This window comes from Cynocephalus volans, chromosome 12, assembly GCF_027409185.1.
Source record: "Cynocephalus volans isolate mCynVol1 chromosome 12, mCynVol1.pri, whole genome shotgun sequence".
NCBI classification, from domain to species: Eukaryota; Metazoa; Chordata; class Mammalia; order Dermoptera; family Cynocephalidae; genus Cynocephalus; species Cynocephalus volans.
In genome coordinates, this window is record NC_084471.1 from 82,096,698 (window position 1) to 82,120,874 (window position 24,177).

The window sequence follows — 24,177 nt, forward strand, 5'->3', positions numbered from 1 at the left end:
CAAGCAAGCAATCAATTCTGCAACAAACTCCAGCTGGGTGTCCTCAAAATCAGTTTCTGACACTTTCTGCCTGGAGGGCTCAGTCCCACAAGACTGTCCCCCACTTCTGATGCCAATCTCAGGTCCCAGGTTATTTTACCTGTGTTCTGAACCACTGGCTATAAATTAGGGTTCCCATGGCCCCCTCCTTGGTTCATCTAATTTTCTAGAGCGGATTACACAACTCAGGGAAACACATTTACTGGTTTACTATAAAGGGTGTTACAAAGGACACAGATGAAGAGATGCGTAGGGCAAGGTTATGTGGGAAAGGGCATGAAGCCTGCATGCCCCTTTTCGGCATGCCACTCTCCAAGAACCTCCATGTTGTCTGTTATCTGAACCCCATCGTTATAGAGGCTTTATGACATAGGCATGATTGATTATATATCATTGGCCCTACGGTGACAAATTTAAACTTCAGCCCCTCTCCCCTCCATGGTCGTTGGCAAGTGGGGTAAAAGTCCCAAATCTCTAATCTTAGTCTTTCTGGTGACCAGCCCCCATCCTGAAGCTACCTAGGGTCTGCGAGCCGTCAGTCACCATTAGCATACAAAAAGACATTTATCACTTTGGAGATTCCATGGATTTTAGGAGTTGTACGCCAGGAAACAGGGAAGATCACCAGAGATATATTTCATAATATCACAACAATCCAAAAGATAGAGAACAGACTGGATTTTAACAAAACTATCCAACTGTATGCTATCTCCAGTAGACACATCTCAGATCCAAAGATACAAATAGACTGAAAGTAAAAGGATGGAAGAAGATATACAAACAGCAGCCACAAGAAAGGTGGAACAGCCGTACTAATAACAGATAAAATAGACTAACACAAAAAATGTTACTAAAGAGAAGTATTTTATGATAAAAGCATCAGTCCATCAAGATAACAATTATAAACATATATGTATCTAACAGAGCACCAAAATATAAGCAGCAAAAACACAAACAAGGAAGAAATAGACAATAAGAATCAACTTCCATTCCCTACTTTCAATAAGGAATAGAACAAACAGGCAGAAAATCAACAAAGAAATAGAAATCTTGAACACATAATACACACCCACATTCCTTTCCAGTGAAGGTTAAAAAGAACAGAGTGCCTTAACTTGTAGATGGGTGACTATTTGTCCATCAGTTGTCATATAGGTATAATGCTGTCTCTCTTTAGCAGTTTCTGTAGATTTGATCCAACAGTCTGTGTATTCTTGTCAAGTTGTAAAAGGGTCAGCAAGCAGCCCTGTAATGGAAGCAGGTACCATCAAGCCATCAAAGCATGGGATTCTTATACTCTATTGTGGGGAATTTCCCTAGGAACACCCTTCTTGTGACTGGCAAACCCTAAGCTTTGAGCCTAGATAGTTAGCACATGGTTTGGTTCTATCCCTCCCATCTGGTCTCTGAGCTTAGCAGTGTTCCAGGCTTGACATCAGTGACTCCATCTCAGGCTACTGACTCCCATGTTGAACTGCTGATCAACTTTGAGACCCACAAAGGAATGAGAACCAAGTTCCTTCACAAATATCTGTACTCTCAACAATATATACAATGCAAGGAAACCAATCTAATTTTTAAGGATACTCTATATATAGCTTTTCCTTGCCAGCTGATACAAATGAACCATTCTATCAATGATTAAAGACTTCTTTAATCAACCGATGAAATAATCTGGCAAAAAAAAATCTATGTAATCTGAATAATTTCTTATAAATATAAACCCTCTTGCCCATCCTGAGTGGTAAAGTCTGACTGCGCCAGCCCATGGCTCACTTGGGAGAGTGTGGTGCTGATAACACCAAGGCCACGGGTTCAGATCCCATATAGGGATGGCCGGTTCGCTCACTGGCTGAGCATGGTGCTGACAACACCAAGCCAAGTGTTGAGATCCCCTTACTGATCATCTTTAAAAAAACAAAAATAATAATAAATAAATAAAAATAAAAATAAAAAAAATAAAGTCTGACTGCTACCTGGATTGCAACTCCTGTTCCTGAATAAACCTTTTATTTGCCTCTGACCTGTTCAATTCTCCTTTTAGAGTTGACAGGTGATAGGTTTTACAGTTACTAAAATAGGCAATTCTAAAAAAAAAAAAAAAAAAAAAAATAGGCAATTCTAACATTGTAGATGCTGATCAGATGTGTAGGTCCTCACTGGGAGGCAAGCAGCCCTGTGTGCTGATGCTGACAAAGTGCGACAGCCCAAAGTGGGGGATTCAGAGTCATAAATTCACATACTCCTATTCTACAGAGAATCTGTAGAGGCTTCCCTTGTGTAATGAAAATATGACTGAAAACTCTTTTTACTTAAGTACTGTGGTAATCAGTTGTTTCTGGTAGAGTTGATGGGAAGAGAACCAAATCTAAGTCTAATTTTTATTGTCTTTTAAGTTTTTATTAAAAAACTTACATCCTGGAAATAGGCAAAGTCTATCTTTAGGTTTGACAGTTCTTGGATTTAAATCTTATATAGTATTATTGCAAGACTCGTGCACTGTGCACAAATCCCACACATCGGGATGGCTCACCTCACAAAAACCACGAGACAGAGACCGTTGCAAGCAAGAGGAGTTTATTCCAGCATGCTGGGGTCGCTCAGTCTTCAAACAGAAGCGGCCCCAAGCCCTTAACACAGGCACTTTTTATACTATTTTTTAGACAGACTTTTGCAACAGGATGAGTTGTATACTGCTTACGGGTTATCTGAAGTGACCTTTAGATTTACTGGTGGTCTTTAGTGGGCTTGCATACCGATAAGGAACAGTGTATTTCCCAATCATTTATTTTCCTTGTGGTCAGGCCAGACCTCTAGATAAGGAACTGGTTCCTGGAACCGGGTGGTGGTTACTCCCTTCCTGGAATCTAGCATGCCTGGGCCCGCCCTGACTATGCTTGGCCTCTACATAACCCCTTAGAAGCTGCCTTACTTAAAATGGCATTAGTTATGTTTTCTCGTTTTTAGCAAGCATTAGTACAGAAGCAAATTGCGTATGTTAAAGTTATATTTTTCTCTACATTATTGCTATTACTTCCTGCAAAAGAAACTTGGAAGAAAGCCAGTCACTAAAAATCCAAAGTATAGGGAGTTGTGAATAGCAAGTTGTGAATTGCAAAATTAATTTGTGAAGCAGGAAAAAAGTGGAAGTGAATGGCTGCAAGAAAGTTTAAATATAACTATGGATGTGGATTTTCACATTAGAATTTCTCTAAAATCTCACAAAGCCTGGCAAAAAATAACCTAAAATCAAACCTATGAGGAATAATCAATATTAAATCTATGTTAAACACACAGGCACAAGCACACATACACACAAATACAAAGAACTACAAAAAACAGACCTATTATAGTGTGGTATACCATGGCCAAGCCTGCAATAGGCCAGATGAAATAGCAAGAAATAGAATATGAAAGTACAATCTAAGCCACAGCAAGAACTGTTTCATACATGAGGATGACAATTAATTTAGCAAAGATAACTGGGTCAGTATTGGTGTGAATAAAAGTGCTATTATTAATAGCCAAGATGACAGGCATAAAAAAGACTGTCTCAGGGCAACCTGATACATGCACATCTAGAAATTGTCTAGCAAGTCTCAATGTGTTTGCTGAATGAACACTATCTGAAATTTCTGAACACCAAGTTAAAGAGAAATTTCTACTTCTGGATAAGAAAATATCCTGACTGCCTCCCTTCTATCTATGCCAACCAGACATCACACAATTTCATCTGTAAGCATTTCAGTGCCTCAAAAATATAGAGCTTCTTAAGAAATACATAAAATACAATTCTCATAACTGAAAAAAACCATAAATCTGTTCTGATATTTTAAATTGGAACTTTTCCTTACAGCTTTTTAAGTTCCATCTCTAATGTTCCACAAAGCAAAGTTTATTTGGAGAGTGTCTACTGATGTGATTAAACTGAATAATTTTTCATTGGAAAACTGATTTGCAACATAAGCAGAATAAACTATAGATAATTCTGTAAAATCAACAAAACCACAAACACCAGTAATTCAGTGTAAAGCCATTTTTCAGGAATTCCAAAAATACAATTTATTCAACCTATACTAGTTCTGGCTTTCTGTATCCTTGGTCACAGAAGAGATCAGGCTATCAGTCCTTGATACAGGCTTTCCAGAATTAATTGTTCTAAATTGTACATAATATAACTCTAGTTCAGCTCCCAACTTATGATTTTTCAACCAAATGATTTTTTCAACTTTAAGGTGGCATGAAAGTGGTTTGCATTCAGCAGCAACCGTACTTTGAATTTTGATCTTTTCCTGGGTTAGAGACATGTGATAGGATACCCCCTTGTGATGCTGAGCAGCGGCAGTGAGGCTCAGCTCCCAGTCAGCCATGGGATGTTGAAGACAATCAACCAACACTCTACAGTGTACTGTGGTGTGGCCAGTGTTTTTTGGATACTGTGTTTTGTGTTTTCACATCTTGTCATGTCTACAAAACACCCATTTTTGACTTACAGTATTTTCAGCTTATGATACATTTATCAGGACTTGATTCCATTGTAAGTCAAGGAGCGTCTGTTACTGTAGTAACAGCTAACATCTGAGAACCTACCATATGTCAAGGACTGTCCTGAACGCTTCAAATACATTATCTCATTTAATTGTCACAACAAACTGATGAAGTCAAGGAGTCCTCCCTCAGCAGTAGCACAATGGCTAGCAGGGTCAAAACAATTCTCTACACTTTCACAGATACAGTCAGCAAGCAAGATGACAAGGAGACTAAATGGATTCATATATTTTATTACTAACTTATACAGTAAAAGCAATATCAGTATCCCTAGTTCCACATGGCAGATGAGACCACAGGCTGCTGAGAAACCAACTTGAAACTGTAGCTATACCTCAAGGGAAAGGGAGGTGGTAAAGTCCTGGATCAAATAAAATTAGGGAGGCAGATAAGAAACAAATTTGTGGCTGTTTCTCACAAGGCTGCTCATCTCCCTTTGTTCCTGGAGGACCTGCACGGTGTCCTGCCAAAGCATGGATCAGACTGTGATGAGGATTAAGCTTTGCTTGTGTGGTCTATGAGAAGAGCGAGTTGTTAGGGCACCACAGTAAAGCTGTTCAGCTGCAGCTCTACTTATCCATCTTTACTGTATCTAGCCCCAAATTCTATCCAGAAGCACTCGCCACTCAATTGGATACCCTAATTAATTGCATTTTGCCTTAGGCAACACTGGCAAAAAGTGAGTGTCACTCTAAGAAGGATGATCAAGCCTGTTGTGGAAGATGGGCCACAACCAGCCTCCCCATATGAAGCCAAGCCAACCAAACAGGTCTCAGATACCATCAAGGCCCACCAGTGAGAATCACACTGCTTTCTCCTCAGGAGAGTGGGAAATAGATTGTTCTACTCTTCCTGACTGATTAATACAGGTGCAGCATGAGGTGTTGGCAAGAGTATGGTATACAGTATATACCCTGATAGAGACCACCTTAACCCATGCTCTTTTTGCTTCTGTAAAACGCTGCCTAGAGAAATCGTGTGAACAAATAGGGTAACATGATCAACGCCATTTTAGATCGTGCCGCCATGTTACAACATGAGTTCCATTTCTCAGAAATAAGCTTACTTATGTGGAAAGACTCGCTGATTTATGTGGAAAGATTAGCTGACTTACGTGGAAAGATTGAGAAATTCCCGCGGAAAGTCCGGGAATGAGGAAGGGCTGCATGGCTAACTGCAAATTAGCTTATGTACCGCTGGCTTGCTTGCATTGGCTAGATTGTGTCAGGCATGAAAAATTCCCGCCTAGCTAAAAATAAAAGCTGCGAGAGGTTTCAATTCGGGGCTGTGCACCGCGATTGGCCTGCGTAGCACTGGCTGCCAGAAATAAATTCTTTTCCTTTTACCTGGTTCTTGTGGGCAAATTTCTTTTACCCGTCGGACGTTGGCCATAACAACCCCATATCTCAACTGGCCAGCAGGAAGTTTTGAGCCATGTGACTGTCATCATTCAGGCTAGAATGTTTACAATAGTTTGTTGTGCCTGCAGAGCAGTCAGAGATAAATTTCAGGACATCTTTTCTAGTTGTATTATTCCCTAAAATGGGAATTGAAGATCAGAGGACACATGACGAGGAAGCCAGTTATCCTTCCTTAGAATTCCACCTAGTAGGGCCGGCTCGTGGCTCACTTGGGAGAGTGCAGTGCTGATAATACCAAGGCCACGGGTTTGGATCCCTATATGGGGATGGCTGCTTAGCTCACTTTGGAGAGCGTGGTGCTGACACCACCAAGTCAAGGGTTAAGATCCCCTTACTGGTCATCTTTTAAACAAAGAAAAAAAGAATTCCGCCTAGTAACTCATTTTGGAGCTCTCTAGGTATCCTCCTCAAGGAAACATGATCCACTAGAGAGGGGTGGTGGGTCTTAAATATCTGGAAAGCCCTGACAACTGCCACCAAGTACAAGAGGTCTTCAAAAAGTTCACAGAAAGATTCATATTATCTTTTAACTATTTTTGCATGAACACCCCCTCTAAACTTTTTGAAGAACCCTCATATACATGATCATTTAGTGCACAGCAGGCAAGTATAAGCCATATCAGATGCAATATTCTGCTGGAGTCCAAGCTGTAGTAGGAGTACAAGTATCACTTCTTATGACAGGAATGAGCCAATTTTGTGCCTCTTAAGGTGGACAAAACTCCGAGTGGAACTGAACAATTCCTACAAAACAGGTTGAAATCCTCTGAAGAGAAATCTAATAAAATTACTCCCTGTTACTTACCCCAGTCACCTTAGCCCACATTCCACTGTCTACTCTGGTTAAGAGGGTTACAAGAACTTCAACAGAGGACTTCTGTCAGCATGGGAGTAAAATCCAAATACTACAAAACTGAAGGTAGGGATTAATGATTTAACAATGCAAGGGGACCTCAGGATACCAGAACAGACCTGTAGGACAGAATCTACCTTCTTGTCAGCAGTGTCAGGTAGGGGATTAAAACCCCAGCAAACTGTTAAATTCAGAGTCATAGCTGTAGTCTAGAAAACAAACATGAGAGTTCTGCTTTTCTTTAATCAGAAGACTATGGGAAAGCAGGACTAATCAGGTAAGGCATTCAGATCTTTACCCAAGGACATCCACTCCAAAGTCAGCAGTTGCTCGGAGTTTTAAACAGTCCTTAGATTCTAAGATCTTCTGTTGGCCAACAGCTACATCAATGGTGGTGGCTGCAGAATGGGATAAATTAGATTAATGGTTGTATTAGTCCATTTATGTTGCTATAACAGAAATACCTGAAACTGGCCTCAGGCTGCTTCTACTCATGGCGGAAAGTGGCAGGCAGCCGGTGGGTACAAGCAGATCACATGGCAAGAGAAATCAAGAGAAAGGAATCAAGAGAGAGAAGAGAGAGAGGGGAGGTGCCAGGGTCTTTTTAAACAACCAGCTCTCACGGGAACTAATAGAGCAAGAACTCACTCAGGCTGCCGCCCCCAGGATCCCTCATTAATCCATTCACGAGGGATCCACCCCCATGACTCAAACAGTTTCCAACACTGCCACATTGGGGATCAAATTTCCACATGAGTTTTGGAGGGGACAACACATCCAAACTCCATCCATGGTCTTCCCCCCACCCTCCTCCAGCCCCTCAACCTTGACGTCCCTGGGTCTAAGATCTTACTTCCCCATAAGCATAAGGGAGCTATGCAAGTTTTTCTGGGTGAGAAGGAATGGGAATTATTCAGTTGTGTGACTAGCCAATACCATGCTCCAATACTTTGCCAATGACATGGACATGTGGAAGGAAAATGTAAAAACTGATCAGAATTTATGGCAGTAAGTCTCTAAGGCCATAATGAAGCAGTGGCCAGCCTGAGATAAATTTCAGTCATTCAATAAACAACCTTCAAGTACTTCAACTAAAACAACATGTGGCAAAAAAATTCAATGCAGAAGCAGGTAAGAATCCAACTATATTCTATTAAACCAGACATTCTAAAGAGATTTGCAAAAATATACAACAGCTGCCAGTATTTTTATATAGTTTTTCCTTGTTTTGGGAAAATAATTTATAACATGTAAGAATTTACTGTCACTTTTAAATGAAAGAATTTGGGGCTGGCCAGTTAGCTCAGTTGGTTACAGTTACCCCAAGGTCAATGAATCAGATCCCCATGCAGGCCAGCTGCAAAAAGAGGGGGAAAAAAAAGAAAAAACCCTAAATTAAATAATTTTATTTCCATCACCTACCAAATAAATGTTCTTTGGGGTCCTGAACAATTTCTAATGTGTATAAATACTTCCTTAGACCATGTGTCCCTGCAGTCTGCTGTCAGGCCTTAAAAACTAACACCACCTTCTTTTCAATAAAAATTCTTAATGTAAAACACTTAAATTCCCCAATGAAAAGACACAGACTGGCTGACTGGATTAAAAAGGAGGACCCAACTATATGCTGCCTTCAAGAGACCCACCTCACCCATAAAGACTCACATAGACTAAGAGTGAAAGGATGGAAAAAGATTTACCATGCAAACAGAAAAGAAAAACGAGCTGGAGTAGCTATTCTTATATAGGACAAAGTAGACTTTAAACTAAAAACCATAAAAAGAGACAAGGGACACTACATAATGATAAAAGGACTGATCCATCAAGAAGACATAACAATCATAAATATGTACGCACCCAATGTTGGAACAGCCAGATTTATAAAACAAACTCTATTAGACAAAACAAACTCTATAGACCTAAAGAAGGAAACAAACTCTATTAGACCTAAAGAAGGAAATAGACACTAATACCATAATAGCAGGGGACCTGAACACCCCACTGTCAATATTGGACAGATCATCTAGGCAAAGAATCAGCAGAGAAACACAAGATCTAAACAATACTCTAGACCAATTGGACATGGCAGATATCTACAGAACATTCCATCCAATGACCTCAGAATATTCATTATTCTCATCAGCACATGGATCATTCTCCAGGATAAATCACATATTAGGTCACAAATCAAGTCTCAATAAATTCAAAAAAATTGGAATTGTCCCATATATTTTCTCAGACCACAATGGATTAAAACTAGAAATCAATAACGAAATTCTGGAAACTATACAAACACATGGAAATTAAACAGCATTCTACTTAATGACATATGGGTCCAAGAAGAAATCAAGCAGGAAATCAAAAAATTTATTGAAACTAATGAAAATAATGATACATCATACCAAAACCTGTGGGATACGGCAAAAGCAGTGTTAAGGGGGAAATTTATTGCATTAAATGCTCACCTCAGAAGAAAGGAAAGATGGAAAGTAAACAACCTAACACTTCACCTTAAAGATCTAGAAAAACAAGAACAATCCAAACCTAAAGTTAGCAGATAGAAAGAAATCATTAAGATCAGAGCAGAACTGAATGAATTGAAACCCAAAAAACAATACAAATCATCAATGAATCAAAAAGCTGGTTTTTTGAAAAGATAAATAAAAATGACAAACCATTACCATGGCTAACAAAAAAAAGAAGAGAGAAGATTCAAATAACAAAAATTAGAAATGAAAAAGGTGATATTACAACTGATTCATCTGAAATACAAGGAATCATTCGAGACTACTATAAACAACTATACGCCAAGAAGTTTGAAAATCTGAAGGAAATGGATAAATTTCTGGACACACACAAGCTCCCAAAACTGAGCCATGAAGATGTAGAAAATCTGAACAGACCAATAACAATAAAGGAGATTGAAGCTGTTATCAGAAGGCTCCCAACAAAGAAAAGCCCAGGACCAGATGGATTCACAGCAGAATTTTACCAAACATTCAAAGAGGAATTGACACCGATTCTTTACAAACTATTCCAAAAGATTGACACAGACACAAATCTTCCAAACTCTTTCTATGAAGAAAACATCATCCTGATACCAAAACCAGGTAAAGATATAACCAAAAAAGAAAACTACAGGCCGATATCCTTGATGAATATAGATGCAAAAATCCTCACTAAAATACTAGCAAACAGAATACAGCAACACATACATAAAATTATTCACCACGATCAAGTGGGATTCATCTCAGGGATGCAAGGTTGGTTCAACATATGCAAATCAATAAATGTGATACACCATATTAATAAAATCAAACACAAGGACCATATGATCATCTCTATAGATGCTGAAAAAGCATTTGATAAAATTCAACACTCATTCATGACAAAGACCCTCTATAAGTTAGGTATAGAGGGAAAGTATCTCAACATAATCAAAGCCATATATGATAAACCCACTGCCAATATCATCCTGAATGGGGAAAAGCTGAAAGCTTTTCCTTTAAGAACAGGAACTAGACAAGGATGCCCACTCTCACCACTCCTATTCAACATAGGAGTGATTGTAAGTACTAGCCAGAGCAATCAGAGAAGAGTTGGAAGTACTAGCCAGAGCAATCAGAGAAGAGAAGGAAATAAAGGGCATCCAGATTGGAAAAGATGAAGTCAAACTGTCCCTGTTTGCAGATGACATGATCCTATATATCGAACAGCCGAAAGCCTCTACAAAAAAACTCTTGGAGGTGATAAATGATTTCAGCACAGTAGCAGGATACAAAATCAACACACAAAAATCAGTAGCATTTCTATTCTCCAATAGTGAACATGCAGAAAGAGAAATCAAGAAAGCCTGCCCATATACAATAGCCACCAAAAAAATAAAATACTTAGGAATTGAGTTAACCAAGGATGTGAAAAATCTCTATCATGAGAACTACAAACCACTGCTGAGAGAAATTAGAGAGGATACAAGAAGATGGAAAGATATCCCATGCTCTTGGATTGGAAGAATCAACATGGTGAAAATGTCCATACTACCCAAAGTGATATACAAATTCAATGCAATCCCCATCAAAATTCCAATGACATTTTTCTCAGAAATGGAAAGAATTATCCAGACATTTATATGGAATAACAAAAGACTACGCATAGCCAAAGCAACGCTGAGCAAAAAAAATAAAGCTGGAGGCATAACACTACCTGACTTTAAACTATACTACAAAGCTATAATAACCAAAACAATATGGTACTGGCATAAAAACAGACACACTGACCAATGGAATAGAATAGAGAATCCAGAAATCAACCCACACACGTTCAGCCATCTGGTCTTTGACAAAGGCACCAAGCCTATACACTGGGGAAGAGACTGCCTCTTCAGCAAATGGTGCTGGGAGAACTGGATATCAATATGCAGGAGAATGAAACTAGACCCATACCTTTCACCATACACTAAACTCAACTCAAAATGGATTAAAGAATTAAATATACACCCTGAAACAATAAAACTTCTTAAAGAAAACACAGGAGAAACACTTCAGGAAATAGGACTGGACACAGACTTCATGAATACGACCCCAAAAGCATGGGAAACCAAAGGAAAAATAAACAAATGGGATTATATCAAACTAAAGAGCTTCTGCACAGCAAAAGAAACAATTAACAGAGTTAAAAGACAACCAACAGAGTGGGAGAAAATATTTGCAAAATATACATCTGACAAAGGATTAATATCCAGAATATACAAGGAACTGAAACAACTTTACAAGAAAAAAACAAGCAACCCAATTGAAAAATGGGCAAAAGAGCTAAGCAGGCATTTCTCTAAGAAAGATATACAAATGGCCAACAGACATATGAAAAAATGCTCAACATCACTCAGCATCTGGGAAATGCAAATCAAAACTACACTGAGATACCATCTCACCCCAGTTAGGATAGCTAAAACCCAAAAGACTCTGAACTATAAATGCTGGCGAGGTTGCGGAGAAAAAGGAACTCTCATACACTGTTGGTGGGACTGCAAAATGGTGCAGCCTCTATGGAAAATGGTATGGAGGTTCCTCAAACAATTGCAGATAGATCTGCCATATGACCCAGCTATCCCAGTGCTGGGAATATAACCAGAGGAATGAAAATCATCAAGTTGAAGGTATACCTGTTCCCCAATGTTCATCGCAGCACTCTTTACAATAGCCAAGAGTTGGAACCAGCCCAAATGTCCATCATCGGATGAGTGGATACAGAAAATGTGGTACATCTACACAATGGAATACTACTCAGCTATAAAAACAAATGAAATACTGCCATTTGCAACAACATGGATGGACCTTGAGAGAATTATGTTAAGTGAAACAAGTCAGGCACAGAAAGAGAAATACCACATGTTCTCACTTATTGGTGGGAGCTAAAAATAAATAAATAAATTCACACACACACACACACACACACACACATACACAAAACTGGGGGGGGGGGCGGGGAGAAGAAGACATAACTACAATTCCTTGAAGTTGATACGACAAGCAAACAGAAAGGACATTGTTGGGTGGCAGGGGGGAGAGGGAGGAGGGAGGGGGTTTCAGTAAAGGGCCACAATAATCAACCACATTGTATATCGACAAAATAAAATTAAGGAAAAAAAATTTTTTAAAAAATGATTAGACAGGAAAAAGAAAAACAAAAAACTAACGCCCCCTAAGTGACATTACAAGCGGCGCCATTATGGGCCCACAAGGGCGTATTAATGTGGCAGCCAAAGATGGCGCCAGGAGGAAGTAGGGTGGGAGTGTCCGCGGGAACCTTGCCTTAGCCCTTATTGGCCAAATATGCACTTCCGCGCTCACGAACCCTGCGTGATTGCAATAGCTAGACATTGGGACAGGATGCATGCTCTTGTAACCATTAAGCTGACTGGAAGATGTAAAAACCTCCCTTCCCCATTTGCCTTTAAAAGCAAGTGCTTGTGTGATAATAAACAGAACTGCTCGACAGAACCCCCGCCACGTCTGAGTGTCCTTTAACGGGCCTGTTGGGGCTGGCAGCTGTGCTCACCTCTCTTCACAGCTCTCTTCCCCATCTCCTTCCAACAGGGACCTGAGGGAAAGAGGAATCTGGGCCATCCGTCCGCCCACCAGAAGGAACACCAAGGGAGAGACTGATAGCGAGGCAAGGGCTGTTCGGGTCGGCCGCTGGCCGACCCGACAGTCTGCAACTGCAGAAAAAACATGTTGATGCAGCTCTCATGGAGGGAGAACCTGGAAACATGCTTGATCTCCTTGGACTTTGCCTGTACATATCTTTTTCCTGTTGGTTCTATATTGTATCCTTTGCTGTTGTAAACTTTAATAGTGAGAATACAAAAATAGAAAAAAAGCGACAAAACCACAAGTTAGGTCTTTAAAAATATCAAAATTGATAAACCTTTAGCTGGACTGACCAATAAAAAAGAATATTCAAATAATAAGGAAATAGGCACATAACTACAAAGCTTGCAACCATTAAAAAAAGATCATAAGGAAATACTATGAACCTGTACGCCAATATATTAGATGAAATAGACAAATACCCCAAAGACACAATGACCAAAACTAACTCAAGAAGAAATGGGAAATCACAATCACCTATAGAGATTGAATTAGTAGCCAAAAAGCTACCCACAAGGAAATGCTTAGGCTCAGATGACTTCACTGGAGAGTCATACTAAAAATTTAAATTTAAAACCAATTCTACACAAACTCTTCCAAAACACAGATGAATGAACACTACCCAACTGAATTCTGTGAAGCCAATATTACCCTAATGCCAAATCAAATGAAAGGAAATCAAATGAAACTACAGACCAATCTCTTATAAATACAGATGCAAAAATACTAGCAAATAAAATCCAACAGCATATTAAAATACTTATATGCCATGACCAAGTGGAATTTATCCCAGGAATGCAAGGTTGGTTCAACATCCAAAAAATTAACATAGTATAACCTATCAATAGAATAAAGGACAAAAACCACAATGATCATCTCAACTGACATAGAAAAAGCATGACAAAATCCACCAACTTTTATTATTAAAAAAAACTAGCAACATAAGTGAATTTCCTTAACTTGATAAAACGCATCTAGAAAAACCACGGCTATCATCATACTTTATGGTGAAAGCCTGAAATGTTTTCCCTCTAAGACATCAGGAACAAGACAAGCACGTCCACTCTATTCGACGATGTAAATAGAGATTCTAGCAATGGCAGGCAAAAAAATGAAATAACACATCCAGACTGGAAATGAACTAAAACTATATTTGCAGATGACATGATTTTTATACACAGAAAATCATAAAGAATCCACTAAAATGCATGGACTTGTATCACCAAGGTCAAGGGTTTGGTTTCCCATACAGGCCAGCTGCCAAGAAGAAAAAAAAAAAAAAAGAATCCATTAAAAACTAACAGAACTAATAGCTGGTTTGGCTAGAGTGCAGAGTACAAGATCGATATACAAAACAGCTAATATTTCTATGCAATATTTAATCCAGAAAATTAAGAAAACAATTGCATTTAAAATAACATTAAAGCGCTGGCAGGTTAGCTCAGTTGGTTAGAGCATGGTGCTGATAACACTATTAACACCAAGGTGCAGGGTTCAATCTCTGTACTAGCCAGCCACCAGAAAAAGTAACATTAAAAAAAAAATACTTCACGATAAATTTAACAAAAGTGAAAAATCTATACTCTGAATATACAAAACATTGCTAAAATAAATTAAAGACCTAAATAAATGGAAAACAATCCCACATTCATGGACTGGAAGAGAATATCGCTAAAGTGGCAATACTCCCCAAATGATCTATAGATTCAAATGCAACGCTTACCAAAAATCTCATATGGCTTCTTTTGCAGACATTGAGAATTTGATACTAACATACGTATGACAATGCAGTGGACTGAGAAGAGCCAAAACAATCTTTAAAAAGCTGGAGGACTCACCTTTCCCAAATTCAAAACTTACTCCAAAACTACAGTAAACAAGACCGTTTGGTACTGACATAGGACAGACATTAATCTAAGGAATAGAACCCAGAAATAAATGCTCAAATTTATGGTCACTGGTAAGGAAGGAGAACCCAGAATATTTAAAACAAACAAACAAATCTCTTACAACTTCACAATACAAAGGCAACTCAAATTTAAAGTCCAAGGTTTTTTGTTTGTTTTTATTTTTTATCTTTGTTTTTTATTTTAAAAGTCAAAGATTTTGAATACATACTTCTCCACAGAAGATAGACAAATGACTGATATGCATATAAAAAGATGATAACATCATTAACCATCAGGGAAATTCAAATGACATCCACAATGATACCACTTTTCGATTATAATTTACCAACACCTAACAATGACTATAATCAAAAACATAAGTGTCGGTAAACTAGAACTCTTATACATTGCTGTATAAATGGTGCATCTACTTCGGGTAACAGTCTGACAGTACATCAAAAGGATAAACATAGTTACCATAAAGAAGAAATTCCATTCCTAGGTATTTACCAAAGAACTAAGAATTAAATACTTGCATAAGAATGACCACAGCAACATTGTTCATAGCAGTCAAAAAGTGGAAACAACTCAAAGGTCTGTTAACTGATGGGAGAATAAACAAAATGTGACATATCCATATAATGGAATATTACTTGGAAATAGAAAGTAGTGACATACATACATGTTTCAACATAAACCCTGAAAACATCATGTTGGGTTGAAAGTCACAGAAGAGCATATAGTACAATTTCAGTTATATATATGAAAGGTTCAGAATATGCAAACTTATAGAAGTAGAAACTAGATTAATGATTGCCTAGAGATGGGTGGGTTGGGGAAGAACAAGGAGTTACTGAGTTCGGAAGTTCTTCCTGGGGTCAAGAAAATGTTCATAAATTGTTAGTGGTAATGGTTGCACAACTCTGACTATACTAAAACCACCGAATTGTACACTGGATGTGAATAAGTGAATAAAGTTTGTGAAAGTTGATGAAATCACTTTCTGTCAGACCCAGACAAAACAGGTCAGGGAAAGGCAAGGAGGAAGGTGGTGGGAGGAGGGGAGGGCTCACGCTTACTTGTCTGAGTTAAGAACTGTTTCTAAAAACCATCAGAAATCCTTCACGTCCTTCAGGCATCTCCTGCTTTGCAAGTATGCACATATTCCTGCCACAAGGTTTATCATGACATGCTTTAGAATTGCAGTAACTCAGATATGATGCTCGAAAGAATTGGCCAAGTAATGGTATATCAACCAATGAACTGATGACAAATCTGGCCTTGAACCTCCAAAACCAATGAACCATTTCCAAGTTTACGTGCACCTCTCTCTTTCTGCCAATAAATGCTTTCCCTTGCCCTTCTACTGAATGCACTTGTGGCTTGCCATGTTGTCCATTCTGGATTATAATCCTTTTTTCTATTCCCGAATAAACTCAACGTATTTGGAGATACTTTTATTTTTTATTTATTTATTTTTTTTAGGTTAACATGGTATCTGAATTCTATCTCTAAACTAGTTAAAAAACCCAGCACTTTCCTGTTATTAGCAGATGTGGACACATGACCCAACGAGTCAACAAAATTTAGTTACAGAATTTGCTGTAAAGCAACCAGACAAAAGGCATGCTCTGTGCAACTTGAAACTGATTGGATATGTACCTGGAGATGTCAGGGCCACCCACTGGAGGGAGGGCTGTCTGAGAACCAATGCAGAGAACAGCAGAGATCAAAGACACAGTGTCCCAAGTTTAAAACTTCCTTTCAGATTCAGATGTTGGGTCCATCCAAACCTAAAGGTGTTGCTACATAAACTTTAAAATTATGTGAACTAATAAATTCTCCTTTGGGGCTTAAAAAATCATCTGTTTATGTTTTTTTCTGTTTCTTACAACTTATTTGGACAATACAATTTTAACACACTTTGCAATTTTAATTACAAGACTTTATTTACAAAATGAAGCCTTGTAATTTCATACATCTCAAAAGAATGTAAGTTATTGTCATTCAATCTGTGCAACTGTTATAACTTAGCAGAAAATATATAATTCTAATCTCACGTGAGACATTTACCTCAATAGGCCAGCCTCCAACTTTGCCCTTCATTTACAAGCACACTTAGGTTCTCAAGAACAGAAGCACTGCATAGCTGCCTGCCAACAAAGTATTTAGAATTCTTCAAGGTCCACAAGATTACTTCTTTACAAGGTCTCTTCTGAAGTAAACTTTAACTTGCATTTCTATAGCCAAGGCTGGTAACCTGTGCTTCCACTATCTCCAATTGAATGCTTTCCCTATCTGTTTTACATAGTGGAGAATGCCTCCGATGGGGGTGGGGTAGGGGGGAAAAGACTGCTTAGACAGAACAAAGATTCTTGAAATTCACTTTATAAACACATTTTAAACACTGTTAGATCAACTCCCTAAATATCTGAGCTCCTACTGTGTCCAAGACACTGATAATCTAGAAGGGAAGAGAGATTTTCTGTACAGTCACAGAGGTAACCTGGAAGAACAAAGCTTTGAGATAAGTTTGCCTTGCTATGGAATTTAATGGAGGGTTCCCCCCTCCCCCCCAAACAAGCCTGAAGGTAAAACCAGATGTGGATCAGTAATGACCAGTACTTCTTAACAGAGGGAATCTACAAAAAAGAGAACCTACAGGATCTACAGTGATGGGTTTAATCAACACAAAGCTCATGAATTTATTTACCACTTGAGTGAACAAACTGAATTTCTATAAGGCATGATGTTAAATGTCTTAGACCATAAAATATGTCCTCTCTAACGTGACAATAGTTAAAATTTACTGAGCACTTTCCATGTGCCAGGAGGTGTTCAAAGTGTGTATACGTATAAAACTCATGTAACTAATCACAACAATCCTTTGAGGTGGGCACTATGGTTATCCCCACTTTACAGATAAGAAAACTGAGGCAGAGGTTAATTTTCCCAAGTTTGCTAGTGAGTGAGTTGGTAGAGCCAAGATTCTAACCAAAGCAGTGTGGTTACAGGGACTATAGTTTTTAATCATTAAGAGAATGCTTCCTAACACAAGTTTTGTGGCTACAGGATGAAAGCCCTGGAGATGATCACTTTGGTTGTTTAGGAACAGTTCTCACAGAGTGGTGATCTGTGCTACATTCCCCCCATCCCTAACCCCATGTGCCAGAAATAATAATAAAAAGAACCAAATAAGAAATAGAGCATGTAGAGAATAAGTAGACTTCTGCATGGGTGACTTCAACCATGGTCACCTCACCATAACAACTCCTTCCTTATTTTGCTAAGATGAACAATTGAATAATCAGTACTATACCAACCACATTATTTCTTCTCAAGCTTTGTAGTCATATCCATTATGTTCAATTTTTAACCACACTGATTCGCTGAGTTAATAACTTTATTCCATAATAAATTACTCCATAGCAGAGTGTAAATAATCACCTGCTTAAATCAGGGAAGTCTTCTTTAAGGTGACATACTTAGCTTTAAGTATAATTTTACTCTTGAATTACTGTATATGTTCTCATCTCTGCAGACATGTCAGTCCTCTTCCAGTGTTTACTACTTTCGTCCTAGAGACAGCAAGAAACATTTTATAAATAATAAGAAGCACATGCTAATGTGTTTCACTTGATATGACATTGCTTTGCAAAAGTGTTTTCCTTAAGGTTGCATTGAAAGCATACTAAGTTTACCGAATTCTTATTAAGAGTGCTAAGTAACAGAAACTAGACTGGGGACTCAAAATACCATTCACTTTAGTTAGAATTCACGTGCGTTCCCCCAGGTCCACTATTGTCCCATCATTCCAAACAAAAATACTTTATCATAGCAGTTTTCTTTACAGGTTTAGTAAAACAGAATCTGTACTTAAACAAACAGTAACTAAAACCTTAACATACGTGCATGTTAACACTGAATAAGAAGTAAACATGATTTACAGCTAACACATTTAGCAGAAAAATACAATCCCCAAACAAGCTCCTCGGCCCGCCTATCAAAAGGCATTCCAAGCTCTTGCTTCTCTATTTTGAAGGTAGGCGCTCACAGCACTGCAAGTAAATGGGTTTCACGGATACGATTCTCCGAAGGCTTGCTGCTAAACTCAAGACCCCAAGGATGTCTGCTTACGGAATCCGTGTCCCTCGAGAACACCTAAAATCGGCATGCATTTGTGCATTTAGGAATACCTCGAGGAACTAACTACTGCAGAGGAACAGAAAGCATCCCCTGCACAGATGCGTTCGCGGGCCACTTGGACATGCGACAAAACAGTTCTGTTCCAGGAGGCTCCGACTTCACGGGGGCGGGGAGGAGGGGAACACTCAGGAAATAGTTAAAGCAAAACAAAGACTTTTTTTCTTCACTCCAGCGACAGGAAAGAATTAAAAACACAGGCAGCTCGCACATCCACCCGACTAACCCACCAATCGCCTGGCAGATTAACCAAACGCGTTCTCGCCGCGGCCACCGCAAACGGTACGGCGACTGAAGGCAGCCAGCCAGCGAGGCGCCGCCCTCCGGGCCGAGGGCTCGGCGTCCGCGGCGGGCCAGGGCCGGCCCCGGCAACGCAAGCCGGCAGAGCCCGGACGGCAGGGCGCGCGAGCCTGCGGGCCCGAGGCCCGGAGCCGCCCGCGGCCCGCGACTCCGAGCTCGCCGCAGAACAAAAGCGCTCCGCCGCCGCGCGCCGCCCCTGCCCGCCCCTGCCCACCCCGGCCCGGAAGGCGAGCGAGGGGCGGCGGGGTACTCGGCCTCACACTTACCGGCGGGGGCAGAGGACAACCCGGCTAGCGGGGAGGACGCCGCCGACCTCCCGGGCCCCAGAGTTTAAGTCAAGTCGGGTCCGCCTCCAGGGGCGGGTCGAGAAGGGAGGCCCGGGCTCCCGGAACAGCTGGGCCCCGCCTCGGGCTCCCGGCCGCGGCTGCAAGACCCGCGCCGCGGCGGTCCTAGTGCCTTCCAGATGAGCCGCGGCCGCCGCCAGGCCCGCCAGTCGCACCTGGGCTTGCAAAGCCCTTTCACGTGTCTGATGGGAAAACTTCTGCAGTGGTCCTCTGCCTTTACCTGGCATCAGAATCACCTGGAGGGCTTGTTAAAAAGGGATCAAAGAGCACTACTGTTGTGAGGCACTCTCCCGCAAGAAGACACACGCCACTCCTGCGGCAAAGGGCAGTTTATTCAGTCCAGCTGGCCAGCGACCGTCTCCCAAGGAGCAACCAAGGGAGAACGGCCTTGGGCCTTGGTCTTGTGGGGTTTTAAGGACAAAAACCACACACGGATTTGTCCAGGTGCACAAAGCAAGCCAGGTAGCTAGGTTACAGAAGCCAAAAATGAGCCATTAGAGCAATCAAGCATACAGATTTTCATTGTGTATGGTTCCTGTTCCTATGTAATAGTTCATTGTGTATGGCTCCTGTTTCTATGCAATCAGCGTTTTTTGTTTCTATGAGGTCAATGGTTTCTCACGCAGAAGGGGGTGGGTAGTCTGACAATGGGAATGGAGCAGTGCCTTCCCCAGATGGTGTTGGTATTGCTCAGGATTCTCTGTTATTGAATCAAAAGCAGTCACAGCCAGGGGCGTCATCCAGGATGGGGTGAGGCAGGTGGTGTGGTAAATTCCAGGAACTAGGCCATTGTGTCAGGTCAGACAGGGGGTAAAATGGAGTTACTTAGGTTAAGCAAGCAATTCTACAGAAGCAGATAGCGTATGTTATGAGGGTGTAGGGAGCTCTATTTCACTACCTGAAAAATTGCCGATTCAGAAGGCCTGGGTTGGGGCTCAAAATTAGCATTTCTAACAAGTTCCCCCAGAGGGGCTGTTGCTGCTAGCCTCAGAACCAATGATCCAAAGTAGGGGTTGGCCAACTTTTTCTGTAAAGCATGTGAAACACAAAGTGCACCCAAGAGATGCATAAGGAGATGATTTTTTCCCAGGCTATTGCAGTAGGGAGAACATCCATTAATGCAGAGAAATCTACTCAAAGGAAAGGAAATAGATGTAGGGTTTCTATAGGAGAAAGTAAACAAGGGAATCCTGTCTCTGTTAAGGAATGAGAAAGGGTGGGGGTGATTAGTTTTTGCCATATGCAAGGGCAGGATATTCCTTTGCCTTTGAGGTTCAGACCTTGGCTCTGCTACTCACTGGTCATACCACCTATGGGGAAAATCATTTAATCTCTCTGCTCAGTTTTGTTATCTGTGTACTAGGGATAACAGTAACACTTACTTCATAGAATTTTTGAGGTAGTTACATGAGTTAATACACATACATCACTTGCAGCAGCTCCTGGAACATAGGGTGGTTCACTTGGCTCAGATAAGGCGTTTTCCAGCACCTAACCACACAGATCAGCATGCAAAAACAAACCCAAAGGAGGAGGAGTTTTGCTGTGAGAAAGTCTGCTGTGATCCCACTCCTACACAGACTAAGGAAGTGTCAGGCTGGGTCACAGACCTTTCACACCCATCCTGTGCAGGTTGTGAGCTAGGTAGTTCAAAAAAGATTCTGTGAGCCATTGGCAAAGTTGATATGCTTTATTCAGACCCGAGCTCAGCCATCCAGTGGATGAGAGCCATTGTCTTTTATACCAGGGTACACAATAGTGGCAGATAGCCAAGAAGTATACATGGGTGCACATGCACATTTATGCCACTGTTACATAACATATTTACAACAGACATGCTGAGCCATGTTCAGCTGGATATGAGGTGAGGGAGCCTGGCCAGTCTGTCTCCATTTTCCTCACAGGACGTCTTAATGCCCAGCGAAGTTTAATGCCCAGGAAGCTACAATGCCATTTGGGATGAAATTGCTGATCTCTCTGCTATGTATCCTTGTCTGTACTTCTGCCGACTTTCTCCTGTCTTCTTTAGGTAAGGCTAATTTTCCAAAAGTGTTTGGTCTTCGCACCAGTCCTAAAGTATAAGTAACATTCTTCAATATAGTAGCCCTTGAAACCACCTAAATTCAGTTGAAACTGGTTTATTTTCTCTATCTCAAGTTGTTTTATGAGTTGTCTTGCAGGGGGATGTAAGCTGAGCACACAGAGAAGGACCTTACCCTCCAGATGATGTCAAGTGCCACAGGAACTGAAGATCTCCCCTCTGCCAAACTCAAAAGCCAGTAGTTGAAACACTTCTGGAAGTGAGAGGTCCTTCAGCAAAGAAGACCCAGAATCCAGAAGTTTCATCACTATGGATGGCTGATTCAGAGCTAGCCAATCAGGTTTGCCTCATTATCATATATACTCCAACTTGGAGCTAGCCAATCCACTTTTGTTCCATCATATGGCCTGACTTCAGGCTAGCCAATCAATCTTGCCCGTACCCCTTAAAACCTGTGTAGCCCCTGATCAGAGCACCTCATGTTTTAGTCTGTTTTTGTGTTGCTGTAACAGAAATACCTGAGACTGGGTAACTTATAAAGAGCAGAGGTTTATTTGGCTTACGATTCTGGGACAGCTGCATCTGGCACAGTCCTCAGGCTGCTTCTGCTCATGGCGGAAAGTGGCAGGCAGCCGGTGGGTACAAGCAGATCACACTGCGAGAGGAAGCAAGAGAGAGAGAGAGAGAGGAGGTGCCAGGGTCTTTTTAAACAAACAGCTCTCATGGGAACTAATCAAGCGAGAACTCACTCATTAATCCCCCCTCCCCCAGGGAGAGCATTAATCCATTCACAAGGGATCCACCCCCATGACTCAATCAGTTTCCAACACTGCCACATTGGGGATCAAATTTCCACATGAGTTTTGGAAGGGACAACACATCCGACAACACATCCGCACTCCATCACCTTGCCTCCTGTTGCCTCTCTGGTTGACCTCACAAAGTAAAGCCTATTCTCAAAAATTAGTGCCATAACTATTGGCTTTTGTGTGTGCCAGGCATGAACCCTTGCTCGGTAACACCCTGATGGGTCACCAGCAAAGAGACTTGCAAAGGGGAAACACAGTCTCTTGGACCTGAAAATATGTTTACTCAAGAGCTGAGTTTTTACGTTGTCTTTTTTTGGTGCCTGGCCAGTGCAGGGATCTGAACCCTTGAAATTGATTTTATCAGTACATTGTCTTCTCTTTAAGAGATTTACAACCCAGTGTGCCCAACAATGAACCTTGTTATCCAATTGGTCAGCTGGGAAAAGATTCTCCCAAAAGATTAGACTGCTCTCTATTCTGTCCCCTACTGTAAATTACAGGTCCTCACTCTCTGTTTCCCAACATTCAAAAGCAAAGCCTCTCTTAGATGCTATCTCAATCTTTCAAGAGCATAATACTTAGCCTTAAGAGTTGACATCATTAGCATGTCTACAGTAAGAAATTATGTTGGTTTACAAAAGATGCCTATTTTTCACTTAAGTTATAAATGAGGTCATCAGTTCTCTTTTTCTTTTTTTGATTGTCTCCTATAACATTCCCCATTCTTGTTAGTGATATTCAGCTGGATACAAAGTCACTTTGTATGTAGTCACTTCAAATGTAACTAGAGATTACATTACATTCCCCAAGCCTCCCTTGCAACTAAGGTTGCCAAGTTTCAGTTCTCACAATGACTTATGAGCAAAAATACTGTATGCACTTCTGCTTAAGGGAATTGCTTAGCCAGAAACTCCTTTTACATTCACGTGTATTAGAATGTAGAAATTCTGGCAGTAACCTAATTTTTTTTTTCTTTTGGCAGCTGGTTAGTAAGGGAATCCAGATCCTTGACCTTGGTGAGCAGTAACCTAATTTGAACCACACAAGCAAAGGTAACTCCTGAGGGCAGGTATTCTTTTCTATTTTTGTGCCATAAGCCTCTTTAGCAGTTTAGTAGAGCCTGTAGACACCTTCTTAGAATAATGTTTTTGAATGCATAAAATATGTAACATTACAAAGGAAATTAATTCAATATGAAAGTTATCAAGTTGGCCAGTTACCTCAGTTGGTTACAGGGCAGCCTTGTAACACCAAGGTCATGGGTTTGGATCCCCATACTGGCCAGTTGTCAAAATAAATAAATAAATAAATAAGATCTAGTAGCAGATGTAATAACTGTGATTTTGAAAGTGGTGAACATAAATGATATATTTCAAGATTAACCGTATTAACTCTGACATGAATGAGAATACCTATGATTTTTATGGTGACAGTGCTACTGTTGATACTGATATTATTGCTGTGTATTTGTTGGCAACATTCAGAATACAAGAAAATGGTACATTTCAGTAAATGTTTGCAAAAATGAAGAGGTAATTGTTTTGCCATCCAAATTCATGGTATTCCTGAATTGTATCTACA

General features: G+C 40.4%; 1 protein-coding gene across 2 annotated transcripts in view; it reads right to left on the reverse strand.

Annotated features, from left to right (window-relative positions):
* Positions 1-19,721, reverse strand: part of RESF1 (retroelement silencing factor 1) — a 38,448-nt gene extending 18,727 nt beyond the window's left edge. The window contains exon 1 of one of the 2 annotated variants that reach the window (XM_063075179.1): positions 19,669-19,721. The gene's annotated coding sequence lies outside the window, so the exon portion shown is untranslated. Of the gene's footprint in view, positions 1-18,346; positions 18,438-19,668 lie in introns of those variants that run through there. The other variant, XM_063075180.1, reaches the window with a different exon arrangement.
* Positions 19,722-24,177: the final 4,456 nt, after the last annotated feature.